This window comes from Lactuca sativa, chromosome 2 (assembly GCF_002870075.4).
Source record: "Lactuca sativa cultivar Salinas chromosome 2, Lsat_Salinas_v11, whole genome shotgun sequence".
NCBI classification, from domain to species: domain Eukaryota; kingdom Viridiplantae; phylum Streptophyta; class Magnoliopsida; order Asterales; family Asteraceae; genus Lactuca; species Lactuca sativa.
Window position 1 is genome coordinate 42,817,546 of NC_056624.2, and position 22,478 is coordinate 42,840,023.

Genomic DNA, 22,478 nt, shown 5'->3' on the forward strand with positions numbered 1-22,478 from the left:
TCATTATCTTTGTCTTGTGATTATGGTTTTGACAAATTCATATGGGTAGGAACTAATACACCATAAAAATCTAAGTGTCATAAGGTTTCTCTCCGATTCATGAAAATGATGGTGAAGAAACACTTTCACTAAGTAGATTTTATCTAGATAGCAATTGTGATATTTGCATTCTCAAAGTCGTTAGTGGAGCGCGTGTGGTTAACCGGCACACTAATATGGACTTGTGAGAAGTGGCAAAAAGGTCTAACCATTATGATTACGGCATACCTCTTCATAATTGTTTAGACACACAAGTGTGCTATCTAAGGGAAGGTGTATGATTTTGATAAAGTTTTATCAAAACAATCTAGTATCAGAAATCTGAACTTTGGTAAGAAAGTCAATGGAGTATTGATTTCTAGAAGTCCAGGTGATTTCTGAGAACATGTCAAAGCTAGTGGGAGCATAAGTGTTATGCTAATAATCATCATGTTAGTTGGAGCATGATAATTATGATAAATATTGCAAGTTAGCAATGTTAATTATAGAAAACAAAAGGTTTCAATTGGAAAAGGTTGTTTTGCTATAATTAAGGGAGAGGAATTTATACTTCATCTCAAATCTATAAGCTTAGATCGTGAGGTTTTAATCATTTAGTCAAGGATATATATATGAATTTCATGTTGGAATGGCTCAACATAAGGAAATTCTGTATATGGGTCCATTATTTGCGTTCTAAAATTCGATTATGATTACGGCATCCCTTTTCAAAATCTTAGTTATGAGAACTTGGCAAATTGAAATGGAAATGTTATAGCAAAAGACTGGTTTAGTCTTTATGTGAGACATCATGAATCGTGTCCCATATGCTTCGGATATAGGATCGATTACATGTGCTATATTCATCCTTTCTAAAATTTTCCAAATGCCTGGGGCATTAAGAAGGGAAAAGGTTTAGAACTGCATATGACTAAAAGGATTAAACAATTGTCGAGGACAATCTAAGGTTTACCAAAGATTGGTTGCTCAAGGACAGTTGGAAGTATAGTGATAATTCTGGAAGGACCATATTGACATAATCTGTAAGGAGGCAACTCTTGTTCAGAAGTGATAGTCAAAATGGATTCTGGAAATGTTTCAAAGTTAGAAATTTCAATCTGTGTAAGACTAAGGAAACTTAATGCAAGAAGGATGTTTCCAAGGAATTGATCTCCTTTGGAATACTCTGTAATGATTGTTGCCAAGTCTTTGTGAGTTTGTGCATAATCGTTACAAGAGGATCAATGCATATAAGTTTAGAATCTAACAGATTTCAGTAAATGGCATGAATTTGAAATTCTTGCATTTGCAGTAAGGATTTGGGAGTGTGAAAAGAGAATCATTGAAGTTATGTTCAATTGATCTAGTTCACAAAGTAAAGGTCATAGACAAACATAGTATGCATACTTGGTGTGTGGCATGACTAGTGTTTAAGAAAACATAGTGTACATGCTTGGAGCATGGGACAACTATTGTTTTAAATTCAAGAATAAAGTTGATAGTTGAAACAGTATACAATGAATAATGTGTAATCATATGGTGATAAATAAAAGGTGTTTTATTTATGTTCAAAGGGTTGATACCATATTGGATTCAGTTATTATTGTGTTTCATTTTGCATGTTTTGACTTCCCGAATAAACTGGGTTATTCTTCTAGAATGACTAAGTTATTCAAAGTATCCACAGTCGGTCATATGTTGGAAGTAGATATGAATTAAGACTGTCTTGGGTTGGCTTGTAGAGGTCTAAGGTGTTGGACAAAGGGCTACAACACTCATGAGTGCTCATAAGTTCTGAGTATTGGATTCAACCCGCGCTCATTGGAATCACTTCATGGATTATATCACGAGTGATCATGAGACGATAATATCTTATATTCTTCAAACCTAGAGATATGAGTTGTTACTATGAGTTGATAGTACATTGATAGCACGAAAACGCATTTGGTAACTCGGTGCTATAAAACGTGCCTTTGTGTATGATTCAACAAGTAGTAGAACAAGCCATATGAGTCGAAGTTTATCCATTCCTTTTACCTTCGGGATAAAAGTGATATCTGTGGGCCCCTCGATGATTTGATGATGACAAATGGAAGTGCTCGGCCGGGCCAGGAGTGATTTGATTTGTTCAATTAGTCAGTCGTCATAAATCGGAAATCAGGAAACAACAAATGGACAGAGAGAATGATTATAATCCATGTCTCAGTCCATATGATATCTAGAATGGAGGAATATATGATCTCTTATCTAATGGACAAGTCATTGACAAAGGTCAGAGTTCATCTACAAGGTCAGAGTTCGACAGAAGCTTTTGAGAGCTACGATTGCCAGTTGGTTCCTGAAATCATACGCAATAATAGTTTTAGACTTATCCAAGTGGGAGACTGTTGGATTAATGTCTAAGTCCATAACTATAATTGGTAAGATTTGACTCGACCCGGCATGGTCCATTTGGGTTGCATACCATCATGCACTTGGATAGACTATAATGAGAGAAATAACACACTTATGGTTATTAATATATTATAAGTTCTAGTATATTAATAATAAGAATAATAAGATTATTTAATTAGTATTGATCAAGAATTAATCTAGGATTAATTAAGTGATCAAAAGAAGACTAATTAAATATATGGGTTGATTGTGTAAATCATCCATACTTGTATAGTGGGCTAATGCTCCATGGATAATCAAGTTGGGCTAAAACCCATAGGATGGTCCATGGATGCTCCATGGTGTATTTGAACCCATGGATCCAAGGAAATGGAAAGTCATGACAATTAGGGTTTGCCCTAATTGTAACACTATATAAAGATATTATTCTTGGCAAAATCGGCACTAGTATTATTCTAGAGAGGGCTAGCCGATTTTATGAAGTGTAGAATTCTCTCAAGCTATTCTAAGTGTTTTGATGATTGTGATTCCATTTGAGGTGTCACACTTGGGGCACTAGGCACTCAATCTTCATGAAGACTTTCTACACCAAAGAGGTATGTATTCTATCTTGCTATAGTTATTGTTTTGTATGCTAGATTAGGATAATACCTTGGAAGTTCTTATTTGCATGTATAATAAAGAAAAAATAGATCCAAGGTATTTAGGGTTGCATGTACACTTAGGAGTGTTAGAATGCTCAAAACCCAACACATAAGTGTATAAGTATAGTTTTGTTCAAGAAGGTAAAAGTAATGGTTTTGCAAGATATCTAAGAGTTTTGAATAATAATTAAGAGTGAATTGATGTCATTTTAATAAACATTTCAAAACTAATACTTTTGTTGTCAAGGTATTTTAAGATAGAAAACCATTTCATGTATCATATTTTGAAGTATGTGAAATCTACTGGGTGAAAACACAGTTATAAAATACATAAGAGTGATTTAATAACATACTGTTTTCTACTTGGATTCCCCCCCACCCATTAAAGCATTTAAAATAATTTAAAACATTGATTAAGGGGTATGAACTCACCTGTAGATGGTGGTTTAAAATCATTTAAACTTCTGGGCTTGAATGCACGAAATGATGCGAAGGCTCGTACTAGGTTTGGCACCATAGATAACTAAGGTTTAGTTGTTAGGAAGGTTAGGAAGAACTGCTTTTTCAAAGCACATGATGTCGGTGCGAAGAAGACTCAACCAATCCATGCCGATGGTAACGTCGAAACATTTAATTGGGACTGGCATGAGATCTATCTTGAAAGTATGGCCATCTAACGTTAAGGCACAACCTACGTATATGCAGTTTGTACTCTCTGTTTTCCCGTTAGCCATTTCTACCGTGAATGAATTATCTAATGCACATGGGTTTTGTTTAAGCAGGTGCGCAAATTTGTGACTTACGAAGCTTTTCTCTACTCCACTGTCGAAAAGTATGCAAGCATATGAGTTATCGAGGAGAAATGTACCCGTAACTGTTGTAGGATCAACTACCGCTTCCTCGTGGCCTAGGGCCATCACTCTCCCTACTCCTCCATCCATCCCTGCTTTAGGGCACTTCCTCTTGTAGTGGCCCACTTCGCCACAACCGTAGCAAGTTTGGCCCATACCGGCGTTAGGAACCTGGGTGCCCTGAGCTGTTGGAGTCTTGTTGAGACAACCCGATATTTCGAGGCAATATGATGGAACGCAAGTCAAATTAGGTCAAAATTTAACTTTCCTAAAATATTATTTGGGTTAAATCAAGTAGTAGGAATCGTATCAAGGTTTTCATACATATAAATAACCCTAAAATCCGTGTTATAACGAAGAAGTTATGACTAACCGAAGATCCTCGGCAAAACCGGCAATACTGATAGACGTAAAATGCAAAGTTTCAATACAATAGTTTTTAGCCTTAGGTATCTAAATAAAAGTTTTAGATATCATTAAACCGTAAATGTAGATAAAAATAACGTCCATATCTGACTTCGTATGAGGAAGTTGTGATTTATCTAAGTTATAGATATAACAGTAGACAGCTAAAAACTCGAAATAGAGATCGAGAAACTTTTAGCCGACACAATCTAAATGAGAATCGAAGGGCTCAACAATACTAGCACAACGGTAAAAAGTCCGACGTAAACGGACGACAGATGAAGAAGTTATGGAACTTTAACGGAATTATCCTGTCCCGACCTATTAAAATATTATATTAAAAATAAATTCAAGATTTGCCAACGGAGTCTAAACGAAAGTTGTAGATCGTAGTCCCACCTACGCGTGGATATAAAGAACGTCGAAAACAGAGTTCGTATGCGGAAGATATGAATTTTTGAAGTTTACTAATTAATTAAAATATAAACATAATTAAAATCTGGTATTATCCGAAGAAGGAGTCATCGGACCAATCTAGGTTACGCCCAGCGTACTCGGATGCTAGGCTCCGGTTCGTCCATGTTGCTCCGATGCTTCAACCGAGGATGCGGTCATCCATGACGTCTCGTACGCCCTGCGTACCGAGGTCTTTCAGCCCCTATATAAAGGTTGCGAGGGTGCCGGCCATATTGGGTAATTTCCTTCCTTTCTCACGCCGAAGCTCTGCGTTTCAACCCTCGGAGCCATCCCAAAGTCCCGGTTTTCATATCCAATTTTGGAAGGAAGTTTTACGCTCCCGAGATTCTCTAGATTCCCGAGAATCTCGAGAGATCCGCTTTCTCGAGTAGAAGTTCTGCTCGGTTTTCGTCACACTTTCTTCAATCAATCAGGTGAGTTCACACCCCTACAATCCGCACTTTTAAATGTTTTATAAATGATTTTATATGCTTTTAAGGGGGGCGAGGAATACAAGTAAAACACACGATTATTATCGAGTGATATATAAAGTTTCATTATACACTTTTTATCAACAGAATCATATGTGATTTATAACTAGTATAGGGAAACTTTCGTATGCAAAATATATCACGATAACATCATATCTTTTGAAATGAAAAATGTTGTTATATATGTATAAGTCAAACACTCTGTTTATACTATATGTATATGTGTTCATCTTAGGCACTACAAAAATCATACTTTTCATAGCAAGTGAGGATTTCACTATGGATTACTATACAAATGAGACACACTTTTAGAAAACTATAATAGGTATAATTTTACGAGAACATCACGAACTTTTGCATACTAGAAATACTATTTCAAGGAGATACATTCTTATACAAGAACAAACGAACATTTTCATAGGTACTTCAAACATTTTTCACAAACGTTTTTACATGTGGAAACACTTTTAGAAACTGTCTTATAAACTGTAGGTTTCCTTTTTAAATCTGTTATAGTTGTGCTTCAAACAAAGGTTTTCTCACACTTAACTGTCTTGTCAAACGGTTTTCGAATCGATTTATAAACTGACGTCAAGTCATAAATTCTTATTTATTAAACTTTTCAACGGTTTTACAAAACTTCCTTTATGCTTTTATATTATAAATTGCATGCCTCTATGTGTATAGTTATATAAGAAATGTTTAAAAGACTTAGGAAGGCTGTCTACCCTGTTTCCTTTTCCTCGATTTGGATGTGGTCTGGTGGGATATCGGGTACTTGTCCGAAGGTCGTTTAAATATTAGTTATATATCATGTGTACATATATAGTGATAAATGTTCCACCAGTTAATTCAGTTTCGACACTCTTGGGTAGCAAGGGTGTACAAACTTACTTGGACACTCATCAATTACATTCTAGTAAACAATTATAGGAATTGTTTAGGGGATACAAAACATGATCCCTATTACAAGAAATTACACCAGAGTCAGTTCATTCATGAGTCTAAACTACATGTTATATGAAGGGATACTCTGACAGAGATTCCTCTTACATGGATACACTTATATAGATACTCTTACAGAGATTCCTCTTACATGGATACACTTATATAGATACTCTTACAGAGATTCCTCTTACATGGATACACTTATATTGATACTCTTACAGATATTCCTCTTACATGGATACACTTATATAGATAGTCTTACAGAGATTCCACTTACATGGATACACTTATATAGATACTCTTACAGAGATTCCTCTTTCATGGATACACTTATATAGATACTTTTACATAGATACTATGTGGTAAGAAACAATAAGGGACTAACCATTCCTAAACCCGACTGTTAGCAACAGAGGTAAATGGACATCTACGGATGTCTACGGTTGATACCATTATAGGTATACTTACGGGACTAACCATTCCGGAACCCACCTATTAGCAACAGAAGTAATGAACATCTACTGATGCCTACTAACCATTCCTTCCACATGTTGTTAGCTACAGAGGAAAATGAACATCTACGGATATTCACGGTGAGAACTTTTCAGTAGTCACGATGTCGTGTTTATCCTAATACCAAGGGATAATACTTAAATGGCTATATTTTCCCTATTACTTTTATTTTGTGATACATTCACGTAAACGATGAAGTAGACTATATTTATTTTTAATAGTAGTCATAAAGGGGAAAACCATCTTTGTTATAGCAAAACATACAAGTCTTGGTAGAATTCTACTTTCAAAATATTCAGGTCTTAGTAGAAGACTACTTTTTATACTAGTAGAAAATATGGGATTTTCTAGGAGTTTTCAAAACATATACAAACAATTACATGGAACGATTTCAAATGTTATCATCAAACTTATACGAATAAAGACATTAAATACTTATGAACTCACCAGCTTAAATGCTGATCTACTCTTTCAAAATAACTTGTATTCTCATATCACCAGTAGACAGGTACGATGACCAGGTTTTGCGAAGACGGAGCAGTCAAGACTCGTCTTTTACTTTGATTACTTGTTGTAATGTCTTATTTCTATGAAATACACACATGTATTAAACTATTACTATTAATGCACCAGGCGATGTTGTTGCTTGTTTACGACTTTACATTGTTATCATATGTACATGACGTCCTCCGCCCCAGAACGTTTCCGCCGTTCTTGGTTTTGGGGTGTGACAGATTGGTATCAGAACATTATTTATAGTGAATTGAGTATATCAATCCATAAAAGATATACTAACTATAAATACAATGGGATTAAAAATACTCTGACTTAGAGTTTATACTTCTAAATAATAAAATATTTAAGTAAGTATACGTGCCTGCATTCATACTAAAATCGATGTCACAATGACAAGAACAAAAGTATTACGATTGTTGAATATCACAAGTAAGCTTGGGGATGTATAGTCAGTCTTGGGAGTGGCATAGCCTGATCAACTATGCTGGTCCGAGGAGTGTTTAGCATATGCCCAAGAATGGTTGTGATGTAGCAACAATTCTATAAACTTACCAACATTACCACAATGAGAACATTATAACAGAACCTAAGTCTAAAATACCATAGGGATGTTTTGTGTTACCATAATTACTTACTTGAGAACTAAAAAGGATCTTCAGTACTAAGTTGATAGTTGATAAGTGGATACGCTAAGGCTATATGTAACTAGGATGTTATAGACTTAGAATCGGTGAAGTTTTGCTTTACCCTTATTCCTTGTGAATTTGGAGTTAAGGTCACTTATTCAAAAGCCTATCCTGTGTTGATTACATATGACTGGTATGCACTTTACAAATAGCGATGTAACTAATGAAGATTCTCTAATAATTATCTAGATAGTTCTTCTAATAATTATTTCCTTACCCTAATTCTCGTGTAGATAACATAACTGGACTCCATCCCCACGACAACCCATACCTTCCGAACAAAGGCAATGTTGGATGGTTTGAAGAAGAACAAGAGAGTGATCATCCAATCCCTTTGAATGATCACCATGCTAAAAACCTTTCGGATGTTGATAACTCCGAACCCGAGGTTGAGAACCTACCCCAGGCAGCTCCCGTTCCAATTCCTAACCCTCGTCCGGCTTTTCATGGCCCAACGCCTCCTTGGGTAGAATGTTTGGAAATATGGAGCGAAGAGCAAGATCAACCTATGTCATTTGATGGAGACCGAAGCTTCTACAACATAAACAAAGGGAGCTCTGCAGACAGAGTCTAGCAATCCTAATCTGTAGAGTTGCCCGAAACAAAATTTAGGGCAGGACGGCTCCCTAATGTATCGAAGATGTTAATACCAGTGCGCAAATGCATACCATTAGCACCAATCGCCTTGATCACAAGTGTGAGATCTAAGAGAAACCATGAGACCCTGCTGCAAGCACTAGCTGAAACCCGAGCCGAAGTCATAGAGCTCCAAGTACACCAGAGGGTGTACGAAATATACCTGCTTGATATGGGACGCCAACTGGCTGAACTGAGAGTTCACCAGAGGGATGATCGTCACTAGTAGGAGGTACTCTACTTTTCTTCTTGTTTTAAAGAACTGTGTTCATGTCTATGTCCTATAAGGCATTTTCTATGGAACTGCTTTGTACTGTAAGTACTTTTAGTTAAGCCTTTATGGGGCCAAAACTTTGCTACTCAGGATATGAGGTAAGACCTTCTATAAGGTAAAAAATTTCCTATACTTATTACATCTTAAACATCGGTCATATTGACAATCGGCTCACTCCTGTGTCAATCTTTATTCAAGTACTCTTATCATACTTTCATTGGAGTCTATCTGAAACATGCTTTAGTCAAGTCATTGGACTATAGTAATTTAGTTCCGGAGACATTTCCAAGTCTCTTTTATTGGTTGGATCATGTTATTCACCAACCAACGATACCTCGGCTTGAACGACAAACATCTTGAGACCTTTCTACGAACTTACTTCCACTCATTACTAAGACTGCATCATAGGGATGTAGGTCAACCCTTCATAAAAACACTTCCACTCCATACTAGGACTACATCATAAGGATGTAGGTCAAACTTCCGCAAACATATTTCCAATTCGTACTAGGACTGCATCATAGGGATGTAGGTCAAACGTTCGAGAACATAGTCTTACTCTTTACTTGATCAATCGAAGTACATCCGGAGTCAACCAAAATTGCTCACAAAATCTTTATCTTTTATGTGTCAGAATCATGTCGTCATCCGGAAACAATCAGCCGAGCAATGAAACCCCTATCCTCCATATCAACACCGCCACATTTCATGCTGCGTAGCAGCTGCTGTGACAACTTTCCTTACACACACCAACTCCGACAACACAAACAAAACTGACAAAGGAGTTGAGAGTTCCGATGGTAGTACCAAACCGGAAACCAACAAATGGAAACTCCTACATAACGCTTTAGGATGCAATTTCCAAGGTGGTGTATTGAGGAAGGCACTCGTGTCCACATAACACTGGCTAAACACCTCACTCCCGCCACCAAGGCTAATATTAGCCAATCATGCCAACAATGCAGGGAGATAGGACACCTCAAGAAGGATTTCCCTATAACAAAGAAATCTGGCGCAGATGGTAGGATTCTCAGGATCACAACTGTAGGAGAACCTACTCCGAACCCACGTTAATGTAATTTGGGCGTTTCATTGTAACAGACTTATAAACCATCCAAAACTAGTGCAACCAGAGTCTTATCTTTTGCGGAATCCCGTCGATATATGGATGCTCGTGCTGAGTATACATGCCTTTTGAAGTATATCTTATTCGTAGCAATAGTCTCGTAGTAGTCTAAAGTACCGTAACTCTGTTGATGGTTGCACAGTTTTGTTTTGTCTGTAAACGTCTTATGTTCAAATCAAATGTCTTTAAGTTTCCTTCTGATTCCGACATTATCATACGAGTTGATTCAATTTGATCCTCACAAAAACAACTTCATACGTACATCTCTTCCTCCGAAATCGTCTTTCCAGCAAAGCCGTCATTCCAAAACACCAAAGTCCTCGTCCATAGAGCACCTCATGTTTCTCATCCTTTCCGAAGAAAAACTCAACAAACCGCCCCGAAGTACCACTCGTGCAGTACGTCAAGTTCAATCCAAAGACCCACAGTTTCAAGCTTATTTATAAATGACTTGTATACCCGAGAGTGTTATTGATGAACCTGGTATGGGTTCTACTATGAACTTCAGGACGGAGACTACCCAAGACTACGAGTGATCGTGCTGCGATGCAAATAAACTTAGAAGCCCAACGCATGCCCTTTATGTCGATTGGGACAAGAAAGACAGATAGAACAAAAGTACCTATCCTTTTTCCTTAATTCATGAGTAACCATACTTTATTTTAGATCTTCACGACATCTAATCAACCACAAGGTTCTGACTTCATAATCAGTATGAATTGGTTTTGTTCTTATACAAGAGGAAAGGTCACTAACTATACCTCAAGACAGCTTAAGACGCAGGAAGTTAACTATACCACACATGATCTTGAGTCAGGGGCAGCGGTAATTGCTTTTAAGAGCTAGAGACACTACTTGTAGGGTACATGATGTACTATTCCCATAGTCCACAAAAACATTCAACATACGTTCGACCAAGAAGAGTTATCATGCCAGTGAAGTCAAACGAAAGAAGCAAAGTCGTGTACCGATAGTGAAGGTTTCGCTGGAATGCCAAGCGAGGAACCGAGTTCACTTATGAACATGAGAAGTGAATAAAACTTCTATCCGTAGCAAGTTTATCAATTCTATTTAAACTCTAATTTCAGGACGAAATTCCCTCTAACGGGGGGATGATGTGACAACCCGATATTTCGTGGCAATATGATGGAACGCAAGTCAAATTAGGTCAAAATTTAACTTTATTAAAATCTTATTTGGGTTAAATAAAGTAGTAGGAATCGTATCAAGGTTTTCATACATATAAAGAACCCTAAAATCCGTGTTATAACGAAGAAGTTATGACCACCCAAGATCCTCGGCATAACCGACAATACTGATAGACGTAAAATGCGAAGTTTCAATACAATAGTTTTTAGCCTTAGGTATCTAAATAAAAGTTTTAGATATCATTAAACCGTAAACGTACATAAAAATAACGTCCAAATCTGACTTCGTATGAGGAAGTTGTGATTTATCTAAGTTACAGATATAATAGTAGACAACTAAAAACTCGAAATAGAGATCGAGAGACTTTTAGCTGACACAATCTAAATGAGAATCGAAGGGCTCAACAATACTAGCACAACGGTAAAAAGTCTGACGTAAACGAACGTCGGATGAAGAAGTTATGGAACATTAACGAAATTTTCCTGTCCCGACCTATTAAAATATATATTAAAAATAAAGTCAAGATTTGCCAACGGAGTCTAAACGTAAGTTGTAGATCATAGTCTCACCTACGCGCGGATATAAAGAACATCGAAAACGGAGTTCGTATGAGGAAGATATGAATTTTTGAAGTTTACTAATTAATTAAAATATAAATTTAATTAAAATCTGGTATTATCCGAAGAAGGAGTCATCGGACCAATCTAGGTTACGCCCAGTGTACCGTCGTACGCCCAGCTTACTCGGATGCTAGGCTCCAGTTTGTCCACGTCGCTCCGATTCTTCGACCGAGGATGCGGTCATCCATGACGTCTCGTACGCCCCGCGTAGCGAGGTCTTTCAGCCCCTATATAAAGGTTGCGAAGGTGCCGACCATATTGGCTAATTTCCTTCCTTTCTCACGCCGAAGCTCTGCGTTTCAACCCTCGGAGCTATCCCAAAGTCCCGGTTTTCATATCCAAGTTTGGAAGGAAGTTTTATGCTCCCGAGATTCCCGAGATTCCCGAGAATCTCGAGAGATCCGCTTTCTCGAGTACAAGTTCTGCTCGGTTTTCGTCACGCTTTCTTCAATCAATCAGGTGAGTTTATACCCCTACAATCCGCACTTTTAAATGTTTTATAAATGCTTTTATATGCTTTTAAGGGGCGGGGGGACTACAAGTAAAACACACGATTATTATCCAGTGTTATATAAAGTTTCATTATACACTTTTTATCAACGGAATCATATGTGATTTATAACTAGTATAGGGAAACTTTCGTATGCAAAATATATCACGATAACATCATATCTTTTGAAATGAAAAATGTTGTTATATATGTGTAAGTCAAACACTATGTTTATACTGTATGTATATGTGTTCATCTTAGGCACTACAAAAATCCTACTTTTCATAACAAGTGAGCATTTCACTAGGGATTACTATACAAATGAGACACACTTTTAGAAAACTATAATAGGTATAGTTTTACGAGAACATCGAGAACTTTTACATACTAGAAATACTATTTCAGGGAGATACATTCTTATACAAGAACAAACGAACTTTTTCATAGGTACTTCAAACATTTTTCACAAACGTTTTTACATGTTGAAACACTTTTAGAAACTGGCTTATAAACTATAGGTTTCCTTTTTGAATCTGTTATAGTTGTGCTTTAAACAATGGTTTTCTCACACTTAAACTGTCTTGTCAAACGGTTTTCGAATCAATTTATAAACTGACGTCAAGTCATAAATTCTTATTTATTAAACTTTTCAATGGTTTTACAAAACTTCCTTTATGCTTTTATATTATAAATTGCATGCCTCTATGTGTATAGTTATATAAGAAATGTTTAAAAGACTTAGGAAGGCTATCCACCAAGTTTCCTTTTCCTCGAGTACGATGTGGTCTGGTGGGATATCGGGTACTTGTCCGAAGGTCGTTTAAATATTAGTTATATATCATGTGTACATATATAGTGATAAATGTTCCACCAGTTAATTCAGTTTCGACACTCTTGGGTAGCAAGGGCGTACAAACTTACTTGGACACTCATCAATTACATTCTAGTAAACAATTATAGGAATTGTTTAGGGGATACAAAACATGATCCCTATTACAAGAAATTACACCAGAGTCAGTTCATTCATGAGTCTAACCTACATGCTATATGAAGGGATACTCTTACAGAGATTCCTCTTACATGGATACACTTATATAGATACTCTTACATGGATACACTTATATAGATACACTTACAGAGATTCCTCTTACATGGATACACTTATATAGATACTCTTACAGAGATTCCTCTTACATGGATACACTTATATAGATACTCTTACAGAGATTCCTCTTACATAGATACACTTATATAGATACTCTTACAGAGATTCCTCTTACATGGATACACTTATATAGATACTCTTACAGAGATTCCTCTTACATGGATACACTTATATAGATACTCTTACAAAGATTCCTCTTACATGGATACACTTATATAGATACTCTTACAGAGATTCCTCTTTCATGGATACACTTATATAGATACTTTTACATAGATACTATGTGGTAATAAAGAATAAGGGACTAACCATTCCTAAACCCGACTGTTAGCAACAGAGGTAAATGGACATCTACGAATGTCTACGGTTGATACCATTATAGGTATACTTACGGGACTAACCATTCCAGAATCCACCTATTAGCAACAGAGGTAATGAACATCTACTGATGCCTACGATTAATACTTATACTAGGAAGACATTTAAAGGAACTAACCATTCCTTCCACCTGCTTTTAGCTACAGAGGAAAATGAACATCTATGGATATTCACGGTGAGAACGTTTCGGCAGTCGCGATATCGTGTTTATCCTAATACCAAGGGATAATACTTAAATGGCTATATTTTTCATGTTACATTTATTTTGTGATACATTCACGTAAACGATGAAGTAGACTATATTTATTGTTAATAGTAGTCATAAAGGGGAAAACCATCTTTATTATAGCAAAACATACAAGTCTTGGTAGAAGACTACTTTCAAAATATTCAAGTCTTGGTAAAAGACTACTTTTTATACTAGTAGAAAATATGGGATTTTCTAGGAGTTTTCAAAACATATACAAACAATTACATGGAACGATTTCAAATGTTATCATCAAACTTATACGAATAAAGACATTAAATACTTATGAACTCACTAGCTTAAATGCTGATCTACTCTTTTAAAATAACTTGTATTCTCAGGTCACCAGTAGACAGGTACGATGACCCGGTTTTGCGAAGACGGAGCAGTCAAGACTCGCCTTTTATTTTGATTACTTGTTGTAATGTCTTATTTCTATGAAAGAACACACATGTATTAAACTATTACTATTAATGAAATGGGCGATGTTGTTGCTTGTTTACGACTTTACATTGTTGTGATATATACATGACGTCCTCCGCCCAAGAACGTTTCCGCCGTTCTTGGTTTTGGGGTGTGACACTTGCAGAAACGGGCTGTATGCCCCTTCTTGTTGCAGTTAGAGCACTGCATCTCCTTGCAAGGTCCGTGGTGGTGGAAACTGCACTTGGTGCACTTCGGGAGAGTCCCAAGATAAGTTTTTGTTGGTAAGGGGTTTGCAGGGACAACGGGAGTTACCGTGGCAGCATTGATTGCCACAATTTGTTGTCTTTTGGAGGATTCTTGTGAAGCCCCTCTTTTCCTCTTAGAACACCCTTTCTTGTTGTTGTTGACCTTTTGTGGTACAAGTGCAGGGATTGTTGGGATCTGAGGTTTCCTGTGATCTATGAGAGATTGTGCTAGTACCTTGGCACTATCAAAAGTGATAGGCCTGGAGGCTAACATACTTGACTGGATCTGGGGCGACAGTCCCCAGATATACTTCTCTATCTTCTTGCTCTCGAGAGCAACCATATCAGGGCGTAGGTTTTCCAGATCACAGAACATATTTGTGTAGGTTGTGATGTCGGATACAGCCATTTGTAGACCCCAGAATTCCTGCTTGAGCTTTTGTAATTCACGTCGAGGACAATACTCTTTCATCAGCATGTCCTTCAATTTTTCCCAGCTGATGGAATACGCCACCTCCAAAGTCAGATAGTTAACATGGCTGTTCCACCATGTTAGTGCTCTGTCAGAGAAGGTACAAGCTGCAAACTTGACCTTGGTGCCCTCATGGCAGGCACAGGTTTCAAAGAAGGATTCCATCTTTTCAATCCATTGCCTTAACACCATAACCCCACCCATACCATTGAAGCTGCGGGGCTTGGCGTTTGTGAAATCTTTATAAGTGCATTCCCGAGGGTGTCCATGGTGTTTGCCATGGTTCGAGGGAGGTGCACCTGTTCCCGATCCACTAGGGACAGGGGCGTTGATGGCTGATACAACCGCTGCAACTGCTGCTGTGAAATCTGCCTGGAACATAATGGCATCGAAGGGAGGAGGTGGTTGAGGAGGTTGAGGTGGTGGTAGAGGTGGTGGTATCGGTGTTTCGTTGATTGGGTTACGTCTGGGATTTTTGCGTGGCGGCATCTTTAACTGTACATTTAAAAGATGACGACATGGATAAGAATAAATGAATAATGAATGTGTCTCATGGACTAACTCCCCATAGTCCAACAACATAATGAATAGTATGACTAAATGAAGATGATAGCATTTGGATAAAAAAATTTCCATATGATTAGGCATCTGTCAATAATACTGGGATTACAGATGTAACAAGTTTGGGAAAACTGGCCTAGAAGTAGGCCTTACACCAACCAAGATAGGAAAATTTTTGACAGAACTAAGACTAGATCAAGACCTAACAGGTCTAAGATTTATAAAGATATGAAATTATACCAAAGTTTTACATAAACTAGGTTATATCAAAAAGATGAGTCGACGAGATTCTATCGGCAACGAGAACTGCTAGCATGAGTCCTTGATCCTGATAGTAGACGTTCCATGTCCCTCATATGCCTGTTAGCTCTCACTTGCTGAGCTCGAAGTTCCCTAACTTCAGCTTGAGTTTCAGCAAGTTCCCTCTGCAGAGTTGCATTGCGGACCAAGGTCCTTTCATGAACCGACTCTAGTTGGCGAATGCGGATTGTGTTGACTCCAGAGTTGGCATCAATCTCCAAGACTTGATTGATAGTTGATTGACCCAGTATCGTGTTCTGAGAAATCCTACGAACCATGATGGGTAGGACTCTTTCAGCAGAACCTCCTTCCGTGAGGTTGTAGAAACTTTGGTCTCCATTGTAGGGAATGGGTTGACCCTGTTCATGACTCCATGTATTCAAGTTAGTGGCCCACAGAGGTGTGGGTCCCTGAAATGTCGGACGGGGGTTCAGGTTTGGGTCTTGAGCAGCTGTGGGTAGGTTGTTGACTTCAGGCTCTGAGTCATAACTATCGGAAAAACCCTCAGCATGGTGATCATCCAAAGGGATTGGGTGATCATCTTCTGGTTTTGCCTCTAGCCAACCAGCATTGCCTTGGTTTGGGAAGTACGGATCGCCATGGTGAAATTCGGCCATTTTAATCTACGCGAGAAAAGGGATATAAGGAATAGCTAAATAGACGAACTGACTAAGATAATTATAGTAAGACGGAATACCCCTATGGTATTTCTTTATGGTTGTGTTGGTAAATTTTTAGACTTCTTGCCACATCACAACCATTCTTGGGCATATGCTAATCACTCCTTGGACCAGCATAGTTGATCACGCTATGCCATTCCCAAGACTGACTATATATCCCCAGGCTTACTTGTGATATTCAACAATCATAATACTTTTGTTCTTCACATTGTGACACTGATTTTAGTATGAATGCAGGCACGTATACTTACTTAAATATTTTATTATTCAGAAGTATAACTCTTAGAAAGAGTGTTTTAATCCCTATGTATTTATAGTTAGTATATCTTTTATGGGTTGATATACTATATTCACTATAAACAATGCTCTGATACCAATCTGTCTCACCCCAAAACCAAGAACGGCGGAAACGTTCCGGGGTGGATGATGGCATGTACAGTATCACAACAGTGTAAAGTAGTAAACAAGCAACAACATCATTTCTACCATGAATGAATTATCTAATGCACATGGTTTTTGTTTAAGCAGGTGCGCAAATTTGTGACTTACGAAGCTTTTCTCTGCTCCACTGTTGGAGTCTTGCAGAAATGGGCTGTATGCCCCTTCCTATTGCAGTTAGAGCACTACATCTCCTTGCAAGGTCCGTGGTGGTGGAAATTGCACTTGGTGCACTTCGGGAGAGTCCCAGCATAAGTTTTTGCTGGTAAGGGGTTTGCAGGGACAATGGGAGTTACCATGGCAGCATTGATTGCCACAAGTTGTTGTCTTTTGGAGGATTCTTGCGAAGCCCCTCTTTTCCTCTTAGACCACCCTTTCTTGTTGTTGTTGATATTTTGTGGTACAGGTGCAGGGATTGTTGGGTTCTGAGGTTTCTTGTCATCTATGAGAGATTGTGCTAGTTCTTTGGCACTATCAAAAATGATAGGCCTGGAAGCTAACACACTTGATTGGATCTGGGGCGACAGTCCGCATATATACCTCTCTATCTTCTTGCTCTCGAGAGTAACCATATCAGGGCATAGGTTTGCCAGATCACATTGTTGGATTAATGTCTAAGTCCATAACTATAATTGGTAAGACTTGACCCGACCCGGCATGGTCCATTTGGGTTGCATACCATCATGCACTTGGATAGACTATAATGAGAGAAATAAGACACTTATGGTTATTAATATATAATAAGTTCTAGTATATTAATAATAAGAATAATAAGATTATTTAATTAGTATTGATCAAGAATTAATCTAGGATTAATTAAGTGATCAAAAGAAGACTAATTAAATATATGGGTTGATTGTGTAAATCATCCATACTTGTATAGTGGGCTAATGCTCCATGGATAATCAAGTTGGGCTAAAACCCATAGGATGGTCCATGGATGCTCCATGGTGTATTTGTACCCATGGATCATGGAAATGAAAGGCCATGTCAATTAGGGTTTACATGGTGTAACCCTAACTATATAAGCATCATATTCTTGACCAAAATCGGCCACTAGAGTGTGAAGTGAAAGGGCTAGCCGATTTCATGAGTTGTAGAATTCTCTCAAGCTCTTCTAAGTGTTTTGGTGATTGTGATTCCATTTGAGGCTTCCATACTATTGGGGCTAGGCACTCAAGCTTCATGAAGACTTTCTACATCAAGAGGTATGTATTCTATCATGTTACATTTATTGTTTTTTGTATGCTAGATTAGGATAATACCTTGGAAGTTCTTATTTGCATGTATAATAGAGAAAACATAGATCCAAGGTATTTAGGGTTGCATGTACACTTAGGAGTGTTAGAATGCTCAAAACCCAACAGTGGTATCAGAGCCTAGGCTTGTTTTCTTGTTATACCTGCAATAGAAGCTGAAAAAACGAATTTGTTGCTGTCTGATCATCAGGCTCGGCGAGTCTATCAGGAGACTCGGCGAGTCCATGCCTAAAAAGTGATCAAATCGATCCAACTCGCCGAGTTGGTTCATGCACTCGACGAGTTGGACCCCCAGACAGCATATTTTCGAGTTTTTTGGCTAGAAATGGACTAGGAACATTACCCTAAGTTGTTTTTGAACTTATAAACTTGTTTTTTGATGTGGTAATGTTCATGCTAATCCAATTTCAAAGATAATTGTCAATAGATTCATGTTTTGTATTAGTTTAAGGTTTAGACTAGTTACATGAAAAAGTTTGATTTGAATTATCTTGTACTTATGAGTTGCTTAGATTAATAGAAAAGTTAATTGAAATAGTTGTTTTCAATCCATTTTAATCTAAGAGTTGAGTATAAAATGTGTTTGTGTAACTTGTCCTCAAGTTACATGAAAAGTCACATTAAAGACTCATAAAATTCATAAAAGTTGGCAATGGTTACAAAAATGAAGAGTCTTGTGTCATTGAATAATTTTTTATGACTCCATAACTTGTCCTCAAGTTATGGAAGTTCAAGAGTCACTTCATTAAAGAAAAATATGTAACCATAATTAAATCCATAAGTTATAAAATAAAGAAAAAGTTAGTTCTTTTTTTAGTTTAAAGTCTTCCATAACTTGTCCTCAAGTTATGAAACTTGAAGAGTTTTTGGATTAAAACTACTTTAAACACATAAGTTATGGAATTAATTAGTTTTGAATAGTTTCAAAACTTGCCCTCAAGTTTTGGAATTTGAAAAGTGTTCTCTTATGAATACTTTAATTCCAAGTTAGCCCTTAGAATTTTAAAAGTTAAAATTCAACCCTTATACTTTATAATATTATAAGTTAATAATATATATATATATATATATATATATATATATATATATATATGTATAAGAGTAAAGTCAGTCTTACCGCTAGTACGCCTCATTCACGAAGCCGGTCTATAAGGTGGGTATAAGGTTGTTGCCTATAAAATGGCAACTTAATGGGTGTCCACTCTCACCCACCGCTTGCTTGACTGGTGGAGGGTCGTTAGCCGTATGGGTTTGACAGGACTTTAATTCTCCCTTCATTAAAAGTATTAATGATAATACTAAGTAACAAAACTCTTAATAATACCCAATCTTAGTTACTTAGGAAAAATGTGAATAAGGTGCTAACCCATGAAATTACACTTTACACTTTGTCCAAATCGTTAGTGGAGCGTGTGTGGTTAACCGGCACACTAACTTGGACTTAACAAGCTAGGTAAAGGGTGACTTAATATTTATCATAGTATCGATGGAGTGTGTGTGGTTAACCGGCACATCGATTAAGGGGTAAACACTTAAGGGTACCAAGTAATTTGCATGGTTATTTCACACCTTGTTTTGTGATCCTCGGCATCCCAGTCACAAAACCTGAAGGGCACACTCGAGATTGAAACATGCCTTTGAATAGTTTAATGAATCTCAAAGATCTAGGAGTTTCAAAACCAATTAAAACCTAATAATACATTTTGTTTATCTTGGTGGAAATTGGTGAATCGTCATTCACCTACCTTCAAATATTTTATAGCTTGGATTACGGCACACCTCTTCTAAGTTATAAAATAGTTTGTTGGGTCCTAGCCTTAATATTTCATATTGGGTGTCATATTAAGGACTTTAAAATTCAACTATCTTGAATGTCTCCCAAAAGATGTCTGGTTTAGACATTTATGATCTTCCCAAATCTCTTGAAACAAGCTTTCCTAAATGAAGATGATGTCCCTTGGAAATCATACTTCTTTCACCTCCTCCAATTATTCTCCCCAACCCACAAGTTCCTGAAAAGTGTAAGGTCACTCAAGCCCTATTGGCAAGGCAAGGTCTAGGTGTGTTCACATCTTGGAGATGTAGTCACATATTGACAAGCCGGGAGAGTTGGGTGTCAAAGTCTTGAGAAAGTTGATGGTTCAATCACTTTCTAAGTCACATAGTGAGTTCCTTTGGACACCTATGAAACAGACTATGACAAGACCCTTAATGATCTTATCTATTTGTTAAGATCAACTTCCTTAAAACTTGATGGACATTGACAATAGTGACATAGGAAATTCCGGAAAGCATTCTCTTCCCAATGGAAAGGGATCGGCCATAGTCAACTCGGTTGACCATATGGTAAAGAGAAAAGCTAAGTCTATGATAGTCCCATGTACCATTATCAAAGGGTCCATCTGTTTATATTGCCAAAGAAAGGGGGCATTGGTTGCGAAGCTGCCAAATTTACCTAAGGATGTTAAAGTCAATAAGTTTGACTCTACTTTAGGTAAAGTCCACTATCTAACTCTGCTAAGTTTCGATTCTGAGATTCCTGATACATGATGTGACTGGGTCACATGGTGATGTTTTAAGAATCAAGGAAAAGTGAAGAAACTTAAAGAAAGAATATGTTGAATCTGATCGCGTAGATGGTTTTCTATCGCGTAGTTTGAAGATCGGATTCTTGAGCTACTTCTTAGGAGTTATGAGATATTGCTTAGGAATAGATAACAACAAGTTCTCATATGGATTGTAAGGATAAGTTTTTCCGCAAAAGTTTTAAAATAAAACGAAATTTTTGATTTTATTTATTTTAAAATATCCTTACAATGGCATTTGAGGAAAATTGTTGCTTATAAGATTCCATTAATAGCAAGAGTGGAAATATGAAATTGATTCTTTCATTTGTGGTAATGTCTAAATTTACCAAATAAGGAAAGATTCTCATCACCCAAGTTTCAATTGGACCGGAACTTGGAATCATGCAAGTTGTATAGCATGATGAATGAGAACTTTCAAGTATTGGAAAATTAAGACTAATTACTCGGTCACATGGATATGTGAGTCAAGTAATGGACTAAGGGATCGAGTACATAGTCTTGTGCACTGGTCAAGTCCACCACAAAAGATTGATGAGACTATTCGTCATAGTTTACTAAAGCTCAGTAAATATGATTACACTTACAAGCTTAAGTGTAACTCCAAGACATTGGAAAAGGTTCCAATGTATGGTAGAGCGAATAAGAAGAATCAAAATGGCAGAAGGATAAAAGTTTCTCAAATCTGAAAAGATGGGAGAGTACTTTAGTATCAGTTTTGTGATCATCATAATTATTAAGAAACCATAGCACAATTAGTTCTCTAAGGAAATCTTAGTGCATTCTTATGACTAAGAAGAGGAACTTGAATTGTTGAAATGTTTAAATCATGAAGATGAGTCATACTTCGTTCCAAAAACAATTCTGAGAGTCATACTCCACGATTGTAACTTGAGTGACATGTCTTAAAGAAGGTTTAAAAACACTTGTCAAATGTAAGAGTAAAAGTTTTCTACTCTAGTACATTTGAATTTGGTAATTTGTGATGTTTTGGATAAAACAAAGACCAACTAAGGCCAATTGTGGTAAGTGTTTGTCTTGGTTAGAATCCACACTATCTCTTGGATGTTTGACAAGGGAGTCTTATAGGTCAAGAGGATAGTGGGAGTCTTAAAGGTCTTGAAAGTCTCAAAAACTAATCAAGAATAAAACCTAAAGTTCTTCACTAGCACACGACTTGAGGTGTATAACCTATCGTGTTGACATATTCTGTGCCCATTCCAGTTAAAGTTGGCTTTGCATATGAGTTCTTAGAGTTCTCAATTGGTTGCATAACAACTTGGAAGCAATGGCAGGCCCTTGAGCTGTCAGGTGGCAAGAAGTTAAGATTGAGTTCAATCCATATTGTTTTGGATTTGTCAATATCTTTGTCTTGTGATTATGGTTTTGACAAATTCATATGGGTAGGAACTCATACACCATATAAATCTAAGTGTCATATGGTTTCTCTCCGATTCATGAAAATGATGGTGAGGAAACGCTTTCACTAAGTAGATTTTACGTAG